This window comes from Alexandromys fortis, unplaced genomic scaffold (genome assembly GCF_014885135.2).
Source record: "Alexandromys fortis isolate MF-2015 unplaced genomic scaffold, M_Fortis_MF-2015_v1.1 scaffold_10, whole genome shotgun sequence".
NCBI classification, from domain to species: domain Eukaryota; kingdom Metazoa; phylum Chordata; class Mammalia; order Rodentia; family Cricetidae; genus Alexandromys; species Alexandromys fortis.
The window spans coordinates 15,923,260-15,946,045 of record NW_026067895.1 but is presented as its reverse complement, the minus strand read 5'-3'; the positions used below and the strand labels follow the sequence as shown (position 1 = coordinate 15,946,045).

The 22,786-nt window shown below is 42.1% G+C and overlaps 1 protein-coding gene across 1 annotated transcript in view; it reads left to right on the top strand.

Annotated features, from left to right (window-relative positions):
- The window catches only part of Prkg1 (protein kinase cGMP-dependent 1), a 1,099,611-nt gene that overhangs the window by 2,451 nt on the left and 1,074,374 nt on the right, over positions 1-22,786 (top strand). The gene's annotated exons all lie outside the window — the stretch shown is intronic.

Below are 22,786 nucleotides of genomic sequence, written 5' to 3'. Positions count from 1 at the left end.
AACAAAGATGAGTGCTTTCTCTAGGCGTCACCTCGCTTCTCACTCTCTTCCTCCCTGGCATTTTAAGAGCCAGATTCTTCCTTTTCAAAGTTTTGTAGCTTCTCCGGGGTGTTCAGAGGAGGCTGGGTGGATTCTGGCCACAGTGGGAAGATTTTGCACTCCACACGCCGCCTTCGCGGAGAAGCCTGATCGATCGGTTGCAGCCTTAAAGCCCTGTGGACATTAGGGAGAGGAAGTGCAGACTCCAAAGCCCATTACTGGCTTTTAGTCTCGGGAAGTGCAGGGCCGAAAGTGCATTTCTCGGGATATTGAATATTCCATTAGGCGTGCCTTCATGCCCGCCTACCTCCTACCCTTTCCCTCCGCTTAGATCTCTTGCTGTCTGACTTTGGGGCCCCGGGGGACTACTACCTCCCCTCTCCGCCTCCCCAACACACACACACACTTAGCCCTCTTATTTTGAGGTTAGCTGTTCTAAAGAACAAATCTTATCATAGGTCCCCTCTGGGCTATTTCCAAGGCCCCCATGTTCCTGCGCCTCCAGTATACTGTACCGACCCCCGAGTGTATTGATCACAGTGTGGGCAGGCAAAACGGACAACACGGGGGTTCGAAGTTGTCAGAAGACTTAGAGCTGGGAATGAGTGGGGATAAGAAAACAGGAATCCCCAGAAAGATACCACTTAGAAAAAAAGAAAAATGCGGGCTCTCCTGAACACCGATCTCAGAGGGCTTTCAGATAGCCTGAGTCACCGTCCAGTTTTGAAGCGACACTGGTACCTTTTGGCCCAGCCTACCTTGGAAGCTCCTATTGCCCGGAACGAGGCCACTCCCCTCCCACTTAGGCTGAAACTGCAGAGTTAGTCTTTGGCCTGGCCCTAGGTTGGGGAGCCACTGCAGCCCTGCCTCCGCCTGGCTGTGCATTCCGCGGCCGCTGCCCTGCCCGGCGCTCAGCAGCTGGAATCAATCTGCCCACCTCCTTAAGAAGCCACTTCATCAGCGGTCACCAGGCAGCTGCTTGCCTCCTAGGGCTGCCGGTTTAAGCTTTATCGCATTTTTGAAATTTCAGATTTCGTGTCTGGGCTGTGCCCTTAGAGTAAGAGTACTGCCTCGCAGCAGAAAGGAAATTCTCACCAGCGTCTGGAGAGGACTGGAGGAGGGAGAAAGCCCGCTTTCCCAGAGCCTGCCCTCCAGGCGCCAGTTTACAGAGACTCTCCCCGCCCCCCTTGACAAGCATTCTCAAAGAATGTGAAGTTTTTGTATCTATGAAGAGGAAATGGCCTCATATGAAACATCTCCCCTTTTGGCCCCTCCCCCACGCCCACCCCAGCGTTTTCTTATTGAAGTAGGAACTTTCATCTCAAGAGTGGCACTTGCATGATAGGGATTAAGGGCACCTTTATTTGTGTCTTGAACAAGTGTCTGAAGTACTTTCTTCTCTCTGTCCTGGTTTACGCAGAATTAAGGTAAATGTTTTCCCACGTGCGCGTACTTCCAAGTTTCCAAAAGGGAGCATGCAGTTTATTTTCAGTAAGGTGACGCATTAGCATTTAAAGAATTTTGACAGGTATAATATATGGGCATAATATCCATTGGAATTAGGCACTCAGTTAAAGGGACAGTATTAAGTTCTCAACTGCAAGACACTTTGGTTTAGCTAAGAGGAAAAACACTTAGAAAGGCATTTCTAAACGATGAGGGTTAATATCAATCAAGATACTCCCAGAATAAAAGAATACTTCCGGTATCTTAGGTATCTGGGTTTAGGAAGCAGATAGTTCATCTCCCAGTGACCTGTTGTGACTGAAACAAAAGGCTTTATTGCAAAGCTAATGTTCAGTTATAATTTGAATGATAGCTGTTAGTACTGAAGTCTCATTTCAAATCTTATTAGGACACTCCAGTTTTATACTGAAGAGGAAATAAATTTAGTTTGAATTAGGATTTTTTAGGAGGGAAAACTAACGGAAGATTTTCCTATAAATTTCTGCTTTGGAGTCTGTAATCTAAAAATAATTTACACAGTAGGTAGCAAAACATATCTTCAGCTTTCATTGCAGTGGAAGGAAACAGGAGAAGTTATCTACGGCTGTAATCAACTCGTCCAATTATCCAGATTTCCATGTGTCCACAGAGGATAGAATGCTTGTTCTCCATTAAGAATGATCCAAGTATCTAAGGAATGCTTAGATGAAAATTATACCAGGGAAGAGGACGGTCTAAGCTCTCGAGCAGAAGTATCAAGTGTACAGTGCGATGATCACGTTTAAAAAGAGAGCCTCTGACTTATTGCAGTTCTCACTTACAGACCCCTTAGGAAATGCTCTGTAGGGATCAAGTGATTATCACTGAAAACTGCGGGCTCTTTCAGATGATGGCGATGATATTTTAAATACTTTCGTTTTGCCAAAGAACTCCAAGTATTTCCCATAGATTCCTCTGAACTGGATTCCCTCTCTGTGTATGCTTCACATCCAGAATTTCCGACTTCTCTCAATTCTTTTCCCGAAGTTTTCATACACACATAAGTTCCTTATTTTGGCTGCCTCATTAACTGGTGTATACACAGGGGACTACGCACAAGTTTTAAATTAGCTGGAGCATGGGCTAGAATCAATGTTAACTCCTTCCCAGAATAAGAGCAGACAGTATTCCAAAGTGGCTGGAGTTATTTTTGTCTTAAATCCCTTGCTTCCTATGATGCCAGTTGATCAGCTGGGACTCAAACTTCCGTGGCACATAGATACCTTGGACCGGATGTCCCAGAAAACCCTTGCCGTTTGCATCTCTGATCCAATGCCGTTGCAATTTGGCCTTCAGACTAAGTCAAGAGGCAAGGCCTCATTTTGATATAAACAACTTCAATAAAGTGTGTTCGGGCTGTATTGTGTGGGTCTAACAATGGCTACTCACCCATTGTTCACATTAAAAACACACAGAGTTTTGAAACAATGACAAAAGGAACAATGAAGACAGCTTATCTTTCCCATCTCAATACTGTGCTAGAAACAGTGCCTCCTGATGAGCTGGCCACTGTTTTACTCTAGCACATCTAAAGGGTACCCACATTTGTCAGGGAAGGAGTTTGAGGCTCTAGTGACTTGCTTATAGACTCCGAGCTCATTGCTGCCACCACCAGCTTCAAACCTGAACCATCTAGTTCTGAGACCACATAATAGGTGTACTCTGAAGCCCCAGGCCAGGGCTAGTTCCATCTCAGTGAGTACCTCTCAGTGGGTAGAAAGGATGTACCATGAGCTAAACTGACCTCATTTGAAAGGGACCAGTGGACTCTTGGAGCCATCTTATGTACCTTGGATGGGCTTGCTTAGCTGTGACGTCCTCAGGCAGCCCTGCTCTTGTAGGACTGTTACTGAGCAGTCTATCAGCTTCTTCTTCGTGGGGCTTCTGTAGCTCAGTGTCCTGCTCCAGGCTGGGATGATAAACATTAGTATTGTGAAAGGAATTAGAATTACCTTTGCTTCCTTTGGATTCTCTCTGCCTTTACTGGGCGGGGAAGGAGAGTGGCATGTGCTTACTCTTTCCCATCTTCACATACCTCTATCATCAAAGGGAAAGATCAATGACTTTCTGATGAACATTGTAATAGTCTCACCACAACCTTGGGGAGAGAGAGAACACTGATTTAGTTGACTCAGATTAACAGTATTTTGAGCAGGAATTGAAGAGGAGGCAAGCTAATGGCATGGGATAAGACATTTTGGTAGGACAAGCTTCTATCTTGCCATGTCTTTGAAAGGGGCAGGTTTAGCATTAGGATGTTATATGGACTTTCAGCCCACGCTGTGCATGAAAGGGGTGGTTCCCTGGTGTAGCGAGGAGAAAACTGAGCAAAGCCTTGTGGGCATGCTTTTGAAAACACCTCAGAAATAGAAGGAAATTGTAGGTTTCTTGGTTGTGCGTCTGTATCTGAGATGCCAAATTGATATCTTCGGCATGCTGTTAATTTAGATTTCTTTAAGGGGCGTTTCTTAGAGCTCAATCCTGGTTCTGGAACCAAGAATGTTTACCAGATGAGCGGCCTGTGTCAGGAGTTCCTGTTCATTTGAATCACTCATATAAACAGAGGTCAAATACTTAGATTCAACCATGTATCCATTGAAAATTTGACCCACACAAAGCAATTTCAACCAGACCTGACAAAACAAGACATGCCCTTTCTTCTTCCTCCTTCCTGACCGAGGTCCTGTTTCCCAGGGGGCTCTTGAGATTGCTGCACAGAGATGCTGAGAATGCTCCAAATCTTTTCTTTTGATAAGATTTCCAGGTGGTTTCATGGTTGCATAGGGTATGGATAATTATTTTTGTTTCCCATTGAGGATTTTCTTATCGGGGTTCAGAGATAGACGTTATCAAGGTTTCTTGTAGGCTTTGGAACTTACTGTGAGCTCTGAGATAAACCAGGGATAGCGTATCCTGTTTCCCAAAAGTGAAAGTTCGGAAGCTTGGGAATTGTCAGAAAAGGATATTGACCTTGACTCTGGCTTTGTTGGTGTGTTGTGCTGTTGGTTCACTGATGAGAAAAAGAGGAAAAAGGGAAAGAAAATGAAAAACACACATGTGCACACAGAGATACACACACACACAGAGATGTACAAAGTACATTGGTATGCAGACTTGTACCAAATGACTGTTTGATCCCATATGTGATTTACATTTACTATAGTGAATGTTATTATAAAGCTTGTCTAGGTTATCTCAAAGAAGTTCTTGTAGTAAAGATGGCTTCCTTTTTACAACGGTTGTTATAAAGCAGTTCATGGTATCTTGGAGGTTCTCAAATGCCTCTCTGTGTTTTGGGACACATATGTGTATACTGTCACCCAGATTCAAGAACGGATGCTTGTCACTCTTCCTTCATCCAGTGCTCTATTTTCTCACCCCCCCTTTTTTTTTTTGACTCTTCCTGAGTTGTGGGTTTCTCTTTTGGATCTGTGTTTCTGGCTTCTAGCTTGGTATTTTGGAGCCCTGTCAGATCTGTCTGCTTGCAAAAATCTCAGGACAGAGACATGCAGCAAAGAGTACTTGTTCAAAAGATGGGTGTGTTTTAAAACTTGTCTATGTCCTCAGATAGGTCCATATGTGTATGAGTGTGCTCATGTGTGTACGGGTAATTTGAGTTTCATAAATTAAAATAATAATATTTATATTGAAGGTTCACAATGCCTTACAATAGCTGTGTGTCTTTAAAAGACATTTATGTCTTTCACGTGGATTTAAGAGAGAGGCATGGTAGAACTCCTTTCCTGTTTTAATATTTTCATTCTGGAACAGCAGATTCTTTTTGTGGAATGGTTAATCTCCACAGAAAGCTCTAGTGATTGTGCACAGAGCACAAACTTTGGTACATTCTGTGCTTGTAAGCATTCTAATACCATTTTGTGGGTGAATAGAATAGAAACGTATACTGCCTTAGAAAAGCACACGATACAAAAATATATATTGACTAGAAAGTTTCAAAATAGTATCTGATATTTGCCCTGTCCAAAGCGCTGGCTGCATGTGCCTTCTCTCCTTGGTGCATATTTATTTGATTGATTCTTGGGAATTCGTCATTAGCAGTTAATTTGTTATCCCGGTATTTGAGTTGATTTTCTTTTTTTATGGAGTATGACATATTGGTGTCAAGGTGGCAACATCGCTGTGCTGATTTTATGGCGGTGTTTATTGGAAAGACAAGCACACCAGCACAGTCTAAGGTCTCCATTGTAACTTACTTCAGTAGAAATTAGCTCGGCTCTTTACGTTGTGTTAGAAATGATGCAACTACAGCTGCTAAATTCCCCGTTACACTTGCTGCAAATTAAGATGCTCTTGTGTGTGTCGTCTAATTTAGCCAGAGCTTCAAAATATATTTCAAATTCCTGGATTTGTCTTCCTTTGAGCACTCAGACCTCAAAATGCTACAAAAATACCATTCTAAACCCCTTCAGGGTTCCTAAAAATATTTGTGTGTTTGCCTTTCACAAATATTCCTGGGTCTGTTTATTCAATGATATGGTGCTATGGTTGTCTAACAAGCAGCTCGAAAGCCTTTGGGTAAATGTTAGTGTTTTTCCTGATGCCTCTTATTGCCCACAGAGTGTAGATGAAACTCACTTCATGTATTACACAGTCACCAAAGGACTTGTTTGCGTGTGCCAGAAATTCCGAAAATAGAAAATTCTTTTATATCTTAGGCTGTAAACCCTTGAGTAGAAACCAGGTCTGTTTACAGGAAAAATTCCAACCAAATAAAACCCACAATTTACCATGCTTCTCCCTCCCGTGAACTACATCTCAGAGAAAAGGTATATCTTGAATATATTAAAAGCAAGTGAAAGGAGCTTGTGTCCGCCAGGGTCAAAGCACTTCCTAGTCAATGGTCAGTCCGTGTAGAGTAAGATGACTCTCAAACACTCACCCTGGCATCCCCTCTCAGCCCGGCAGATTTCAACTGTGGCGTCACAACAAAATGGTTTGTATTTCATTGATTATAAGGTTAAAATGAATAAAGGACCTTTTTAAAAAAAAAATCAAAATTCATGAATTATTTGTTTTTTAAAAACCAAGGCTGAGTGCATGCCAAGGCATTTCCCCAGGGAAAGCCATCCACTCCGGTTCCAGTTGGCTTCCTAGATGGGAGGCTTACAAATGTATGGCAGGAAATGACATGTAATCCGCAGATGGTCTTGTCTTTCCGCAGGAGTGTGTTGCACATGGGGATATCATCTGTCTTGTGAGTCACTGAAAAAGAAAAAAAGCCTAAGAGCCCCTCATGAGATCTAGGGTTCCGAAAACTCAGCTTCTTGACTCTGTGACTCTCGCAAAGCTGCTTCTTTATAAACCAAGGCGCTACATTCCCTAGGCTCAACTTAGCACTTACAGGTCAAAGCCGTGTCCACAAGATACGATGTTCATGTTATCGGTGGCCTAAGAACTTGTCTAAGTGTGTACAAGTGAACTTATTTTATGTTAGTAGTCAGGATTTAATAAATGCTGAGAGAAAGCGTTTGACTAACACACGGGATCCACGATGCATAGCTACATTGCTTAGAATAAGCTGAGGTTTAAGGCTTCACGGACTTTCTTTTTTTTTCTTTTTTTTATATAATTTTTTATTGAAAAAAAAATTTCCGCCTCCTCCCCGCCTCCCATTTCCCTCCCTGTCTCCCTTCCCCCCTCCCTCTCCTCTCCCCCTCCCTCTCCAGTCTGAAGAGCAGTCAGGGTTCCCTGCCCTGTGGAAAGTCCAAAGTCCTCCCAGCTCCATCCTGGTCTAGGAAGGTGAACATCCAAACTGGCTAGGCTCCCACAAAGCCAGAACATGAAGTAGGATCAAAACCCAGTGCCATTGTCCTTGGCTTCTCAGCAGCCCTCATTGTCCACCATATTCAGAGAGTCTGGTTTTATCCCATGGTTTTTCAGTCGCAGTCCAGCTGGCCTTGGCTTCATGGACTTTCTAAAGTAGAAAAGGGCGGGCTGTGAATAACATGGATACGGTCACACAGTGACTTAGGAGCTGTTATTTTAAAGTCTTTTTTTCCCCCCACAAGAAATAAAACATTGTTTTCATATTTGTTATTTTGCTTGCTCAAACCATGTTTTAAAGGATTCTGGGTTCTCTCTGTACCTGTCTTTAGATATTTTACACAGTTGTCTTTCAAGAGCATCGGAGGAATTGAATTGGGGATGTGGAATTAGAATCGTTAGCTTTTATGAAATACACTCTGGAAGTCAGTTTAGTTAAGAGTTACATTAACACGACCCAAGAAAAACATCTGAGTTCCCTTCAGATTTATAACTTTTATTCCACAACAGATCATAAATTTGCAAACAGCAAATCCCAGAAATAATTATGGAGGCTGACGCTTGTTCCCACCCCTCACCCCCACCCGGCCAGCCTGGGTCTCCACAGTGCTGGACTTACTCCTGCTTGCTCTTGTTTTGGAGGGTGGGTAAGCATGGTTATATATATTTGGTGTTTTTTTTTTTTTTTTTCGGACAGGGCATGGATATTTAAAGTAAAACAAGGAAATGTGTTAGATGCAGGAAGAAATGTAAGAAGCTATTCTTTATTCTAAAGAATGCTTCAGGTCATCTGCTCACTCATATATGAAAGGGAAGCCTTTAGGTTGCCCAGCGGTGGTGGCGCACACCTTTAATCCCAGCACTTGGGAGGCAGAGGCAGGCGGATCTCTGTGAGTTCGAGACCAGCCTGGTCTACAAGAGCTAGTTCCAGGACAGGCTCCAAAACCACAGAGAAACCCTGTCTCAAAAAGACTGAAACAGAAACAAAGATAAGGAAAGGCTTGGGAAGGAGGATAGTTAATGAGAGTGCAATTTCAGCCGTCGCCACAAGATGGCAGAAGAAGTATATTTAATAGTTGGAACCCACTAGCAGTGTATCAAGACCTTTGGGTGATGGTTAAAATGTATCCTCAAAGACATACCTTCCTTAATAACAGGATTCAAGTTTGGAAAATGGGTGAAGGATCTCATATCGACCTCTGTTTTTTCTCTCAGTGAGGATTTGAGGGCCTGTGTTTCAAACACCAAGTGAATTGTTCTTCAGGGGTTGTCTTGAAGCAAAGACAGCTTGCGTGAAGAGTTCTTTGAACATTAATGTCACCTGAGGGACATGTCTATACGCCTCTGAGGCAACCTAAATATTTCATGGACAGTTAAGACTGGTCTAAAATGTATGGATATTTGAGGAGATAAATAGAATTCCCTTCCCCCAACCACACACACACACACACCTCCCATGGGAAAAGCAAAAAGAAAATTATTATAAGAAAAATTAGATCATGTAATAGGCAGTTCATTTCTAATATACTTAAATAACAATATAGCAAACAATATAGTTTAAGGTCTCTAGTTAATGTGATTTTTATATATGCGGATATTTAAATATTTAGAAAATTGTTTTTGTGAGGTGTTCTAAGTATAAAATTCTTCTCAGTTTGGGGCATAAAAGAACTGGGGGTTGTTTTGCCCACCTGCCACTGAAGGATGCACTGTGGATCATGTCTAGCAGTCTGTAAGATTGTGAATCAATATTCCCTTGGAAAAGAGCCATTCAGTCTTCCTGTAAAAGGCTATTTCACTCACTCTGTGACTGACCTCTTGTCATGTGAACCCTCCAGGGACCATGACGTAGTCTTGCTGCTGGCTGGTATCTTTTGTGACTTTAGGCTCAGAGAGAGGTGCCTTGAGGGGAGGTGTTGGTGAGATTCAATAGCCAAAGGGGGTTGTACTTTTGGTGAAAACAATTGGGTTTAGAATTAATGCTTTTATTTAGTCTTTTAAACTGGCCACCTTCCTCACTACTGTGTTGGCTAGTTCTTAAACGTGCAAGAGGGAGAATAAAAAAACAAAAAAACCTTTAAAGTGGTGCACATTTTGATGCCCTAATTGATAGCAAACTGTTCTTGTAAAAAGAGTTTTAGAATTATGTGATACATTTATTTGCAACTGTTTATATATCAAAATGTTTCTCAGGTCAGTAATTTGTATTGTTCCTAGGTTACAGACGGAAACTTTTAGCAAGCGTGTGGTTGCAGAGAGGATGAAGTGTAGATCCAGTGGAGGGCTTTCTTCCTGGTGTGAGCAGGGTGAAACAGAAATGACCCTGCCTGTTGCCACACACAGTGAAGCAAGCCGCAAACAGCAAGCAGGCATTTACAACCCTTACCCACCCCCCATCTTTTCCTTTGTTATCACTGCAAAGCAAATTCCTGAAGTTTAACAGCGGGGGTTTGAGGTATCCTGCCTTGAAAGCCCCTGGTTATCTAGCCTTACCGTCTGTCTTCTGGATACTAGGAAGGCAGTGTACTTAAGATAGGGCAGGCCGGCAGCACTGTGGCCATTCAGATATTGAAGGAATTAGAGGGCAAATGATATCTTGTGTGTGTGTGTGTGTGTGTGTGTGTAGTGTTGTATCATACTTACCATTCTAAGAATCTCATCATGCCTTCCCCGCTTGCTTCAGCTGTACCAACGATGCATGCTACTTGTCAGACATCAGACACACACACAACTAATCTCCGCAGTCTCTTCTACTTGTCCAACAGTAGAGAGCCGGTGTTGAACTTAAATGTGTTTGCGCAAACCTTTCCACGGAAAGAGAACTCTCTGTTTTGGAGCGGTGGTTTAGAAATTTGTTTGTTTGTTCCTTTGTATACTATTCCTTTTGTGATTAATTACAGTACCTAGGCCTTTCGCCAAATCACCAAGTCTTTCTGATATCCATATATTACCCCCCCTCTCTTCCCATGCCTTAACTCAGTTGGTAGTTTCTGCTTATTTTATTTATTTTTTGGTGTTGTCGTTGCGAGCAGTAGTGATGCTGGAACTAATATTCTTGCAGACAGCTTTGAAAAGGAAGTTTATTTATAGATGGGATGAATGCCAAAGAGTGAGAGTGGCAAGTCAAACACTGTAAATTTTCAGCCCAACTCTTGAAATGCATGTGAGAATATGTATGCTTGGTGTGTGAGAGAAATGATCTATATTTCTATCTATTCAAAAGCAAACGGCATGATGGTAGCGTCAGCAAATTTAACCTTTACCCATTAAGACAGTTTTCTAAAAAAGACATCATTTCTACAGCCATCATAGAAACATGGGGAAGGTCTGATGTAATTTCGACGTGAGTTATAGTTAGAAGAACATACTCCTCTGAAAGCTACATTTTCCAGGTCCCTTTCCTTTTCAGATTTACATATCCATATTGCATGGCTGCCTTTCTGTGTGTTTTTATAAATTAAGGAAAAACCCAAAGTCCCTAAGACATGACTTTGAAAGCAATTGCTCTTATAACAAAGGCATTCTGTGGAAATCACAGTGATTCGCTTTTCTTTGTATCAGAATAAAATGGTGAAATTTGAAGGGCTCTGAGGAACAGGCTCTCCCACTTGGGAAAATAACAAATTCCAAGTCTCTCAGCTGCCTTTTTTTTTTCTTTTTGAAGACTGGTGGGAAGATTTGGACATATATGGTATTGGAGTCACTGAGCGCAGCTTACTTTTTATAGGCTAGCATTTCCATTACAGCCTGTCCTCCCTCCCCCACTCCTCCATCCCCTCTCTCTGTCACTGTTGAGCTATGGAACTAGATTTGCTGAAAGGTGTGTTTGCAAGGGTTTATTTGCATGTCAGTCCAATAATAAAAAATAATCAGCATTGAGCTTCTATTTTTATGACATTTATTTACTATGTATTTAGTGTGCCGTGGTGCACCTGTGTGTGTCAGAGGACAGTTTTCAGAAGTTAGGTCTCTTCTTTTTTTTTTTTTTTTTGTTAGTTCTCTTCTATCATTGGGCTTCCAGTGTCAGAATTCAGGCCGGTAGTCTTGGAGACAAGTGCCGTAGTGCCATTACTGCCGAGTCATCTCCTGCGCCCAATAATAACACTAAAGTAAGAGAAAGAAATTCTGCAAGGGTAGACAGAAGAAAAAAATTGAATTCAGCCTAACCCAGGAGTAGATGGGGATCAATAAACTACTTGTCTTGATGTTCACAGACTTGACTGCTCTCACACATGGATTGTGAGACTTTCGACAAAACGCTTCGTCTCCTTGAAGTTAATTTTGACATCTTTGCAAAAATATGTGCACAAGCTTATTTCCTATAGGGTTTGTAAGCAAATACCGGTCCAGGGCTGTTTGTGACTGTGGAAGATGATGGCGGGAATAGAGCTCCCGGTCAAATCTCTAGCAGTTGCAGAATAAAAACCTTTCCAGGGACTGAGAGTTTTCCAACAAGCTGCTTCTAGAAGCTCCAACTTGAAAAGGATTTTAGGAAATATCTTGTTCAATCTCTCTTTTTTTTTCTTAACAAAACAAGAAAGTTCCAAAAAGACAAATCAAAAATCCAGAGGTTCTGAAAAATTCTGATTTGCCAACCGTTACAAAGGCTTGTTAATGACGGGAACTGAGAGTACATCCCAGGTCCCTTAAGTACCATATACTACCCCACTTAGACACTTAGAATGTATCTTAAATATAAGCCGTGACTGAAACAAGGACAAGGAGGCGTGTGTAAAATGAAACAGGACAAGTAGAAACCACAGGCAAGGACGTGGTAAGCATGTTCTAATCAAATGTAGAACATCCGTATATGATCTGGCTTACCTACACAAATGACATGACATGTACTGTCCTCATCCCCCTACCCCCACTTTTCCTACCCCAATTCCCCCCTCCACTTCTTGAAGATTCCAGGCTTAAGAAGAGTATTGCTCTGCCTGGCTGATGAGGGCCAATGGTAAGGCAGGGACTCTGAGTGGACCACTTGGGTCGGATTCAGGACAGACATGGAAGCGTTGGAAGAACTGCTCCCAGTGGGTGTCCTGCACATCTGGAACACGACTATATTGTTGCTGTGAACAGTTGCACGTGGCCTTTCATGCTTGGCTCCTTGTGTTCCAGCATTGTCCTTCTTCCTCTCATTATCTATGTTCGGGCGTGCCTTGCCTTGCCAGTTGCATCCCAGGCTTGAATATAGAATGGAGAGCCTTGCGGACATCCCCATAGCACAGCAGATTCCTGTCTCCATACCCAAGAGCCACAGGGAATCCGTATCTCTAGCTCACATTAAGCTGTGCCCGTGAAGAGTTCCCAGTGCCCGCTTGCTGTTGGAGACTAGTTTTTGTTGGTTTGTTTGTGTTTTAAATTATATCTGAGTTTTTCCATGTGAATAGATATTATTCTAGATTTTATTTCTCCCAGGGCAGTCTGCTCAATTACTTTGTAGAAAGACATATGAAGCGTTTTGGAGATCAAAAGATATCATGTGTTCTTAGTCTGATGTTGTCATACAAAAACACCTCGCAAACCTCCGCCTCTTCAGTTGTTAAGAAGCCTCCCCCGGTTGTGGTTGTTGACAGGCTCGGATGAGCTCATGCATGTGGAGGATTTAGCTGAGTGCCCGGTAGAGTGTAGTCATTCAGTAAATGCAGCTCTTAGTGTTATTGGTGGCTCTTTCTGACCTCACTGGCCAAATATATAAGGTGCTTTTAACTCTGTGCCAGGAATGGAGCCATGCGTATTCTTCCCATATTTCTCAGCCCACACTTGGAGCTGCTTCTGCTCACTGGAATACCTCTGACCCTGTTTTAGAAGTCATTTTGGGAGTCACAGATGGCTCTTTGGCACGGGCCATATTTAGGACTCACTTGGTTTTCATTCCCATCCATAGAAGAGTCTGTGTCTCTGCACACATTTCACACTCCCTCCTTCTCAACATAGCTTCTTACAAACTTGTCATTCTAGGAAAGAATTCTAGAGGCTCGTAGATAAGCTAACAGACTTAGCTGTGTTAGGACCCGCTCTGCGGCTATGGGCTCTCTGAGCTGAATAAACACGATTTTCAAGTTTAGTTTGCCTGAATGATTCAGCATCTGCACGGCTGATCTTTCGTAGACAACTAGCTTGCAAAATCGTAACCAGTTAATTTATTTGGTTTGTTTCCCCTTTCTTCTCCTTTCTTCTTCTCCCTCCTCCTTCTCCTCTTCCTTCTCCAGCTCCTCCTCCTTCTCCTTCTTGCCATGCGAGCTAAGTTTTCAGTATAAACAGAGTGGAGTTACACACAATAATGGAAATCAGTGTGTTAAATGCTCCATTAATAAGGATTGCATCATAAGATATACTCATTCCCTAGGAGCACCTAGAGGATGCATTATACTGTTCTTTTCCCTTGTAGGCAATATACACGCGTGAGTACAGAGGCTAAGAGATGGAGCTGTGGAATTACAAAGGCCTGGATTTCAAGCTGCTGCTAGCTTGCATTAGTTTATAGTGTTCAGCGTCTTCAAGTTAGCTTCACCTCTTTAAAGAGGGATAAGAACCCCCGCTCCAAACTGGCACTGTGCTAAGAACCCAAAGCAAGCATGAAGTAAAAGATAGCCACTGCTTTTGTAATTTCCAGGCTCATGTGCTAGACAAGGATTCAGGCTTGGTCCCATGTCGGGGAAGTGATTCTGAAGGAATTTTTAGTTGGTATAATATGGGAATGTAAGAGAAAATATAGGGATATAAGAAGTATGAATGGAGGATTAAGAATGTGCTCAGAGAAGGGGCTTATTTGGCTCAGTTAACTTGGTCTTGTCCACAGTCCCACGGCACTCTGCCGTGTTTCCTTTATTTACCACGATTCCAGGAGCTCTGTGCACATGAGAAGACGGGACAGGCTAACACTCACAGGAGCAGGAATGCCCAGCTCTCAGGCTCTGCCGCTGATACTCAACAGCAGGTGTGCGGGGAGAACTGGGAAGACAAAAGGCGGCGTGAAGACCTTCTGACCTTTCCAAAACTGTAGTGCGCATGAAACTACTGATTGCATCAAAAGACCCAGGCCCCATTTCCAAGGGGGAAATTCAGATCCCCCAAAATGTGTTCCTGGCCTCCTGAGTGAGACACTGCTCTAGAAATGTCCGGACAAGGTGTGTGTCTATAGATGCTGTTTCCTAGGGCCAGTGAACGTAATGAGCATAAATTAGCTCAAAATAAAAGATATTTTTTTGTACTTTTCATAGTTCTGGGGATGAGTAGTTCAAATTCAGGGCGATGGCAGTCTTCCCTGAAGACAGATAGGGAGGCTCTTTTCCCTCTCTTAAAGGTTACTAAATGTCTCTGTCCCTGTGACTTGTGTGCATGCCATTCCGCTCCAGCATTCACTTTTGTACAATTGTCCTTCGCAGTGGTTGTGTCTACGTTTCTCACTTATCATGAAAGTACAACTATACCGCTGTGTTTATTGCATCCGTGAGAACCCTGTTTCCAAATACGTTCCAGTTTACAAGTACCGGGTGGGTGTGGACCTCCGGTATTTAACTCACTACCCTGTAGAGTTTGCATTTGCCTCCTGTCTCACCCCCAGTGCAAAGCTCTGACTAAATTCTTGAGTTTGCCGGGCCCCATGGAAAAGAGATGGGGGAGGAGGGCGAACGACGCATGTCCACACTGGTGAAGGAAGGTTTGCAGAGATTTTCGTGCCTTGCAGGGTGTTTCCACCTGCCTTCCCCACTCCCCTCAGCTTCTGGATTTTCCAAGAATATGGTGTAAACTGATAGGCTATTGGTCAGACGAAGCCAAACTTTGGTTAAAAGTGAGAAGTGACTAATGGTTTTCATTAATGTACACCAATCTTTTCTGTCTTAGGGGAAGAGAAACAGCATTTCAGTGCTTTAGTGCCCTATGCTTTTCATGAATTATTTCTTTATGGTTACCAGGATCTCATGAAAAAAAAATAAATAAACTTAAGCACCGTTAACATAAATACTAATTGAGAAAAGCTCTAAGTAAGTCAATTAAAGTTACACGTTCTCTGAGACCAGGTTATACTTAGGTGTAAATGGTTTTTCAGTTGTTTTATGTATTTAAACGCAGAAGTTGGGCAGTTATCCCACTTTTACCCCAAGCTAAGATATACACACACTTTATTATGTAACCACAGAGTTTTGTTAGCTCAGCCATTCCTATTACACCATACCCCAAGACCATAAATCACTTAACTATATAAGAGAAGTTTAACAATATGAACTAGTTAAATGGTATAATTGGCGGTTTACTTGTATATAAAATAAGTTATATAACAAAGTCCAGATGTCATCTAAAAATGTAGTTAAAATTGTGGTACTATGTATTTATTTGAGGGAAGTATATTCAATTAATTAATCAATTATCTTAATAGTACTGAGGACCCAGTCCATGGTCAAGTGCTCTGCTACTGAGCTACACCACTTTTTGTTTTGAGACAAGATCTCACTAAGTTCCCCAGGTTGGCCTTGAACCTGTGATCCTTCCTATCACAGCCTCTGGAGAAGCTGGAATGACAGGGTTTCTCTGTAGCTTTGGAGCCTGTCCTGGAACTAGCTCTTTTAGACCAGGCTGACTTCGAACTCACAGAGATCTGTCTGTCTCTGCCTCCCGAGAGTATGTGCCCCCACAGCTCAGCCAGCGAAGTCTTTCTGTATGTGCATGTATGGCTATGTATGTGCTGTGTTGCAATTGTTCATGTGTGTGTGAAGGACAAAGGTCAACTCAGGTGTTTTTCCTCTATTGTTCTCCACTTAATTTTTGGGGATATGATCTCTCATTGCACCTGGAACACATTATTTCAGCTAACACATCTGGTTTATGAGCCCTTGGTATCTACCTGTCTCTGCCTCCCCAGTGTTGGTTACCTTCATGCCCTCCAGTGCATGTCATGTGGCTGCTGAGGGTTTGAACTTAGTACCTTGAGCTTGCGAAACAAGTACTTTAACCCCTGAACCTCTCTCCAACACATCACTAAATAGTAGTACTAATCAAGATGTGCCCAAAAGCCTGGATTTCCAAGATCAGCTTTGCTTTTCACGATGGACAGAAAGTATTTAGAACGCACTGTCCTGTATGATCTTGTTGAAGCTCTTTGCTAAAAAGAATCTGTCAGAGCCCAGATTCTTGCTACTGTTGTCTTTGTTTTGTCCTTGTTTACTCCCAGATGTCTGCTATCAGATTTTTTTTTTAAACATTGCCTTCTCGCTGCTGTGAAGATCTTAGGAGTAATTCAAATAGCTGTTTTATTTTTATCAAACCTTTATTGGAAATGCCCAAATGTCTATGTGAGTGAGAGGGAGGGTCAGCAAAGGGGGGCTCCAATCAGGAAAGGTTAGTGCTCATGTCGTGTGAACTTTCAGGGGCTTTCTTTGGTGCCACGTTGTTTTCAGGTAGCTTGAAAGGCAGATGTGGTATTCTAGGGAGCAAGTGAAGCAGTGAATTCCACTCCTCAGCTTGTCTTTGGCTCTGTTTCATATTGGCTTAATGCCACTTATTTGTGTGCTGATATAAAGGGCATCTCTCTTACATTTGCAGAAGGCCAGATGCTGTGAGGGTTGGATATAATGTTGGGGAAAAAGAATTGAGATTCCAAAAGGTCGTGATTGGCAAGGGCAGTGCTTTAGAGCCAAATACATGCAACAGTTTCCCTTCATAATATATAATTTCCCATGGGTAACTTATCTGCACATGTAATTGTTTAAACTTTATATACATATATGCATCTATATATGTACAATCTGTACATAGTATTCTAAGTATAATACAAAAAGAAAGCAATGGGAAATGATACACAATAAAATGGCACATTATTATATATATTATGTATATTATACATATACTATAATATATTATGTATATTATAAAATATACAGGTTGGCGATTATCACCAGAAAAGAAGCAGGCAGTAAGCTGAAATGAAGACAGAAAATGCCTGTTGCTTTTGCTGACCTCATTTTATGCAACAGAGAAACAGTGCTTTTGAAACTCACCTGGAGTCTTGGCTACTCTGGTATTGGCCACTGGTGCTATCCCTGACAAGTGGCTCCATTTTCTAAAGTAGTTACCAATTATCTGAAAAGTTTCTAACAAAGCCAAGTCCTCTTGTCTCTCAATCTACATGGTAGTAGCATTCCCAGCAAATTTAAGACCATTTAAGTTCATGCAAAAGTAAACCCATCAGTCACATGTAAAACGGATTTAAGGTTTTGATGGTTATGCATGTGTTCCTCCTGTCTGAATGTTCCTAGGGTTTTTGAAATTGTGTGGATTGTGGAATAATTCATTAGTGTGTGCAGAATTCTGTGGATTTTAGGAGAAAGATATCTGGAAGACAACCTCGATCTTTTAAATTCCCACAAGGGGGCAGTGTAGCCCCCATTGAAAGTCATTGGGTAAACTTTTAACATGGTAACTGGACATTTTAGGTGAGATAATTTCTCTCTCTCTCTCTCTCTCTCTCTCTCTCTCTCTCTCTCTCTCTCTCTCTGTGTTGTCAGCATCTCAAAGTCTACCCATGAAATGTCAGTAACCAAAATGTCTCCAGATACTACCAATTATTCCTGGGGTCCCAGACAAATCCACCCACAACTGAGATCACTGAGCTGAATGCAAATATTTTAAGTGGTGAATTACTAAACAAAAATTTCCCTATGTGACTTGAAGAAAACTTCATAATTAGAAACGACCTCATAGAAGCATATAAAATGCATTTAAGCATAAACCTGTAAGCCATCTGTGAATCGATTAGGAGGCACGGTTACTAAAGGTTGTTGCTCTCTGATTCCGCCAATACATGAAAGTATTTAAATGTCTGTTCATTGACTTCACAAACTGTGGTCATTTCAAGAAAAGTGCAAGATACAAGATAATTTCCTTGTGATTAGTCAGGAGAACACAGACAGCTATAGTATTTCTATATTTGAGCAAAGGTGTTTAATGCCTTCTGCATGGTTTCTGGAGGCAGTGTGAAGACAGATGGTTGTAAAGGGATTTCCAGTTGGGGAGAGAGAGAGAGAATATGTTTTCCATAGGCCTTGCACCACCCATGTCTGTCCACAGTGGCTGAGAAGTTGACGCTAACATTCAGAAAGAACGCTCACACTTACAGCATATTTACTCATCCATTCACCCATCCAGCAAGTACCTTGTGTCCACTTTGTGCCAGTGATGACTCTGGCTATTATTGAAGGTGTGGTGGTGGTCCTAGGCTTAAGGAAGGTCTAGTGTAGTGATTAAAAAATAAATAAATGAGGAGACACGCTTCAAAGTACAACTGTCGAACTGTGTTGGATTCTAGGATGAAGACAAATTTTAAGGTAATAGAAGAAAATAAAAGGGGGGGTGGAAAAGCCTGTTTGACATGTGATATATTTGGGAGTAAACAGTTTGCTACTAGACCTAAGGGTGAGAAATAAATTGTTGTGACATCAAGAAGAGTCATAGAATGTGCGCTAAGGTCATGCATAGAAGAGATGTTGGTTTGTTGGAGAAACTGAAGGAAGGCAGTTCTCTGGGGACTTGCTCGGAGAGACTGGCATACATCAAGTTTCTAAACTCTCCAGAGTCCAGCTCATAGGAAGTCAGTGAAGCTAAGGATAGCCAAGAACATGGTTCACAGGTCGAAACGGCCTGGGTTCAATTAATTTTCTTAAAATTTTTCTTTTACTTGCAAAATGAGTTACTGAAAGCACATGCCTCGGAATCCAACATGTTACCTACGGAACGCTCTAGAACTGGACTTAGCTTTGTGGATCTGGGCTGCTTCTTACTGCCTACCACTGGCTCTGGAGATCCTGTTAAAGAGTTTGGGTTTTATCCTAAGATGATTAAGCCACAGAGGGATTTCTTGGCTTTAGCAAAATCCTAAACCAAAATTAATGTGAACCCAAGAAGAAAACAGGTATAATTATTTATCTTCAAGTGTTGAATATCACCTCTCTAACAAGTGGATTCAATTATAAATGCTAAACCTTTTGTTCCCTCCAAATCCTCCTTTTGGATGACTTGAGTCATTGACAAAAACATAGAGAGGCTACTCAATGGTTGAGCAATATTTGTTTAAATCATCGTAGTTAATGGCTCTCACCTGTGCGGGGAGTACTCCTTACATAATGACAACAACCCCAGTCTTGTAGCATGCGTGTATGGATCAAAATAGAAAGGGCACTTCAGATATCCCTAAGTGCCGTAGAACCATGAAGAACCTTCATTTCTTTTGGCTGCACATGGAAAAATCTGTGTTGCTGAGGTTCTTTAGGGCTGCATGCTAGGTACGACGGCCTCCTTTCTTCCTGGGTGCTTTGAGCTTTGCTCCGGAGTTCTCTGCATCATTGTCTGATAGGAGTGGTGGGGGCTTTAGGCCCATTGATCCCTGCTGATGGAACACAATGTTCCTCCTTCCAGGAGCCACTGCTGTGTGCAGCTTGCTTCTCTTTCATTTTGTGCATGCCGCAGAGGACTCTATCACTGTCTCATCGTGTCAGCCAGTGGGAGCTGATGCTATCTTTATGAACTAGCTGTCTGTAGTAGCCTGGTGGGAAGGATAATCATCCCTTAAAGTAGTAATGATAGTAATCAGATCCAGCTGTACATAATAGGGCTTTTGTAGGGAAAAATTATCTCAAGCAAAAAAAAAAATTCCAGACTTTGAATTTCTGTTGACTCTGCCTGTCAGTGATGAGGCGGGATGTTTGGATGGCACCCGGTCGCTTTGCTCTTATCCCCATATTAAGAAGGGCAGCGGAGGCTAAAGACCCGAAGGCCTGGGAAAGTTGGTGTGTGACCTCAGACTTGCTCGTTTGATCCCGGAGATCTGACTCGGAGGCTTACATGTGATCCTGAGTTAAAAATAAACAAAGCCTGGGCTGGAATATTTGGCTCTTTTGCTTCCTGTTTTTTCAAGCAACACAGAGCGAGGCCGATGCTTCTATTTCTTCGTGCAGAGCAAATGCGTCTTTGGCGACCATTTGATAGAAACTCTCAGAAATCCACAGCCACGTGTGTTGAATATAGTGCCAGACCATTTCGAACCCACCCAAGAAAGACCACAGCCACATTGCAGCAGAACAGGGTCCTCGGGTTACCTTAAGTTTCCTTCGGCGTGAGAAAAAGCTTTCATTGCTTCTTTTCTTGGGAAAGTTGTTAAGCCCAATAATGTCTTCCTTGTGAGAAAATTGTCCAGATTGCAGTTAAAACTGTCCTCCCAGGCACACAGGCAGCTGTGCATCGCTGCTCACTGTGTCTTCGTCAAATATTGATTTAATACTCACTCTGTGGGAGACAGTGTCTGTATTCAGAGACTGTAATACACTGAGTATTTTATTTATTTATTTTTTTGTTAATTACCCATTCCAATCACAGATTTGTAAACTGAGCTCCTTGTCAACTCTGAACTCAAGCAGGCATCCTGAGACCCCAAACTCAGTTTCATTTGGGGTCACGATAGTTCAGTAAATAATGAAGTGAGTCTCTCCTATAGCCTGAGCCTTCTGTCGTGTGTCTTAAGGAAACAAAACTCAGCCAGGGACAGTTTTTGAACAGCTTGTATATGTGGCCAGAGGGAGCTTTCTTGAGCCTTTTAGGGGCAACTCTAAATATTGTGGCTGAAGCATGCTGGGAATAGAGGGAGGAAGACTGGGTCAGGGAAATCTTGGCTGACAGAAAGGAAAGGCCAACACATTACCTTGGGAGAGATGATCTTGGGATGTTGGTGGAGACTGCTCATTTGTTTCCCGGCTGCCCAGACCCAAAACAATCACACAGAAACTATAATTATTGCAATACTGTTTGGCTAGTAGCTTAAGCATATTTCTAGCTAGCTCTTACATCTTAAATTAACCCATCTGTGTATAGCCAAGTGCTTGTGGCCTACCAGTAAGGTTCCGTCTGGTGTCCGGCAGCTGTCTCCCATAGTGGCTACATGGCTTCTCCCTGACTCTGCCTTCTTTCCTCCTTTATCTGCTTGGAATTCCCGCCTTGCTCTATTCTGCTAAGCTGCTGGCCAAAGCAGTTTCTTTATTAACCAATGGTATTCACAGCATAGAAAGGGGAATCCCACATCATTGGGAGACCAATGCAGACACACATGTCTTCATCTGTGCTGTAGGACTTCAAGAGTCCAGAAACCAGTTTGCCACAACCTAGTAGCCACTGAAGAGACATGTTTAACAGAATGCATTGTATTTATCAAGTGGTCCGGAGCCTAAGCTGGGAGGTAAATAAGGATGGATCCTTCTCCTTTCCATTTTTGTTCAAGGATTACAATGTTAACGTGGTGTAAGGTGGGAAATGTTCTCCTATCTTGCTTTGTCTGCAGGTTTTAAAACCTTTCCTTTCTTGGTCTTCTTCTCTGACAGTGGTTCCTTCTTGCTTTTATCCTTTGTCCCTGTGATTGAATCTTTACTACTATGACTGAGTGAAATTACCCTGTTTTTGACAGAAATACTGTACACATTTCAGGCTAGAATGGCTAAATACAACATCACTTCAAGCCTCATCATTCCTATAATAAATTTAAGACGTTATGTTACTTCCCCGCTGTTATGACTACCAACGCCCAAAGCTGACTGAAGCCAACTGGGAAGAGACTTTGTCAGCATTTGCATATTATGCCTCCATAAACTATTGCAGTCTTGTGTGACTTTGTCTTATTAACACTAACTACAGATCAGTAAGGAAGGCAGTGTTATACCCTGTTACACCTGAGAAAACTGAGACTCGATCTACTCAGATGAACAAACTCAAGGAAGACCTATGATCTTTCTGCTATTTAGAAAAGCCCACTGGTGTCCCCAGAATGAGTTCTTCTGCGCATTTTTATTTTATCAATGAGTTATTTCCATCAGAGAAGCACTGCAGATTCAAAACTGTCTTTTTGGCAATCTTCGTTCATCATCATTATTGTTATTATTTTTCTTCTTCTTATTTTTACTGTTTCTAGGCTAGGTTGTGCTAGCCTACCCAAATACCCTAGCCAAGACCTTGCTCAGAGAGGATTTTTTTTAGTAGTCATTTTTAGTGAATGAAAAAGTTAAATAATTCAAGCCATGGTATAATTCAAGGGAGATAATATATGTAAAAGAGACTTATCAATGAACTGCAGCATGAGGTGCTCTTAATGAAATCATTAAAAACAAAATATTTCACTAGCTTCACAGAGCTTCAAACTTTCTGACTTTGTCTTCTAGCTTAAAGGGCATGTTATTGAAATGACACCATTCTAAAACAGTTGCACTAACCGCGACTGCTTCCCGGGGACATGAGTCTGTGGCCTTTTACAGTCTTTTTATTAGGAGTGTTATCATTTTTAAACAGGGTGAGAAAAGCTTCACTTGTTTATTTTCTTATTAATTTTTAATATATACCCATCATGCTCACTGTCCATCAAGCCCTGTTTAGAATGTTTTCTGTGTATCAAGTCATTTGGTTTCTTTGACAATCCCGGGAGATGGGCCCTGAAATTAATTGT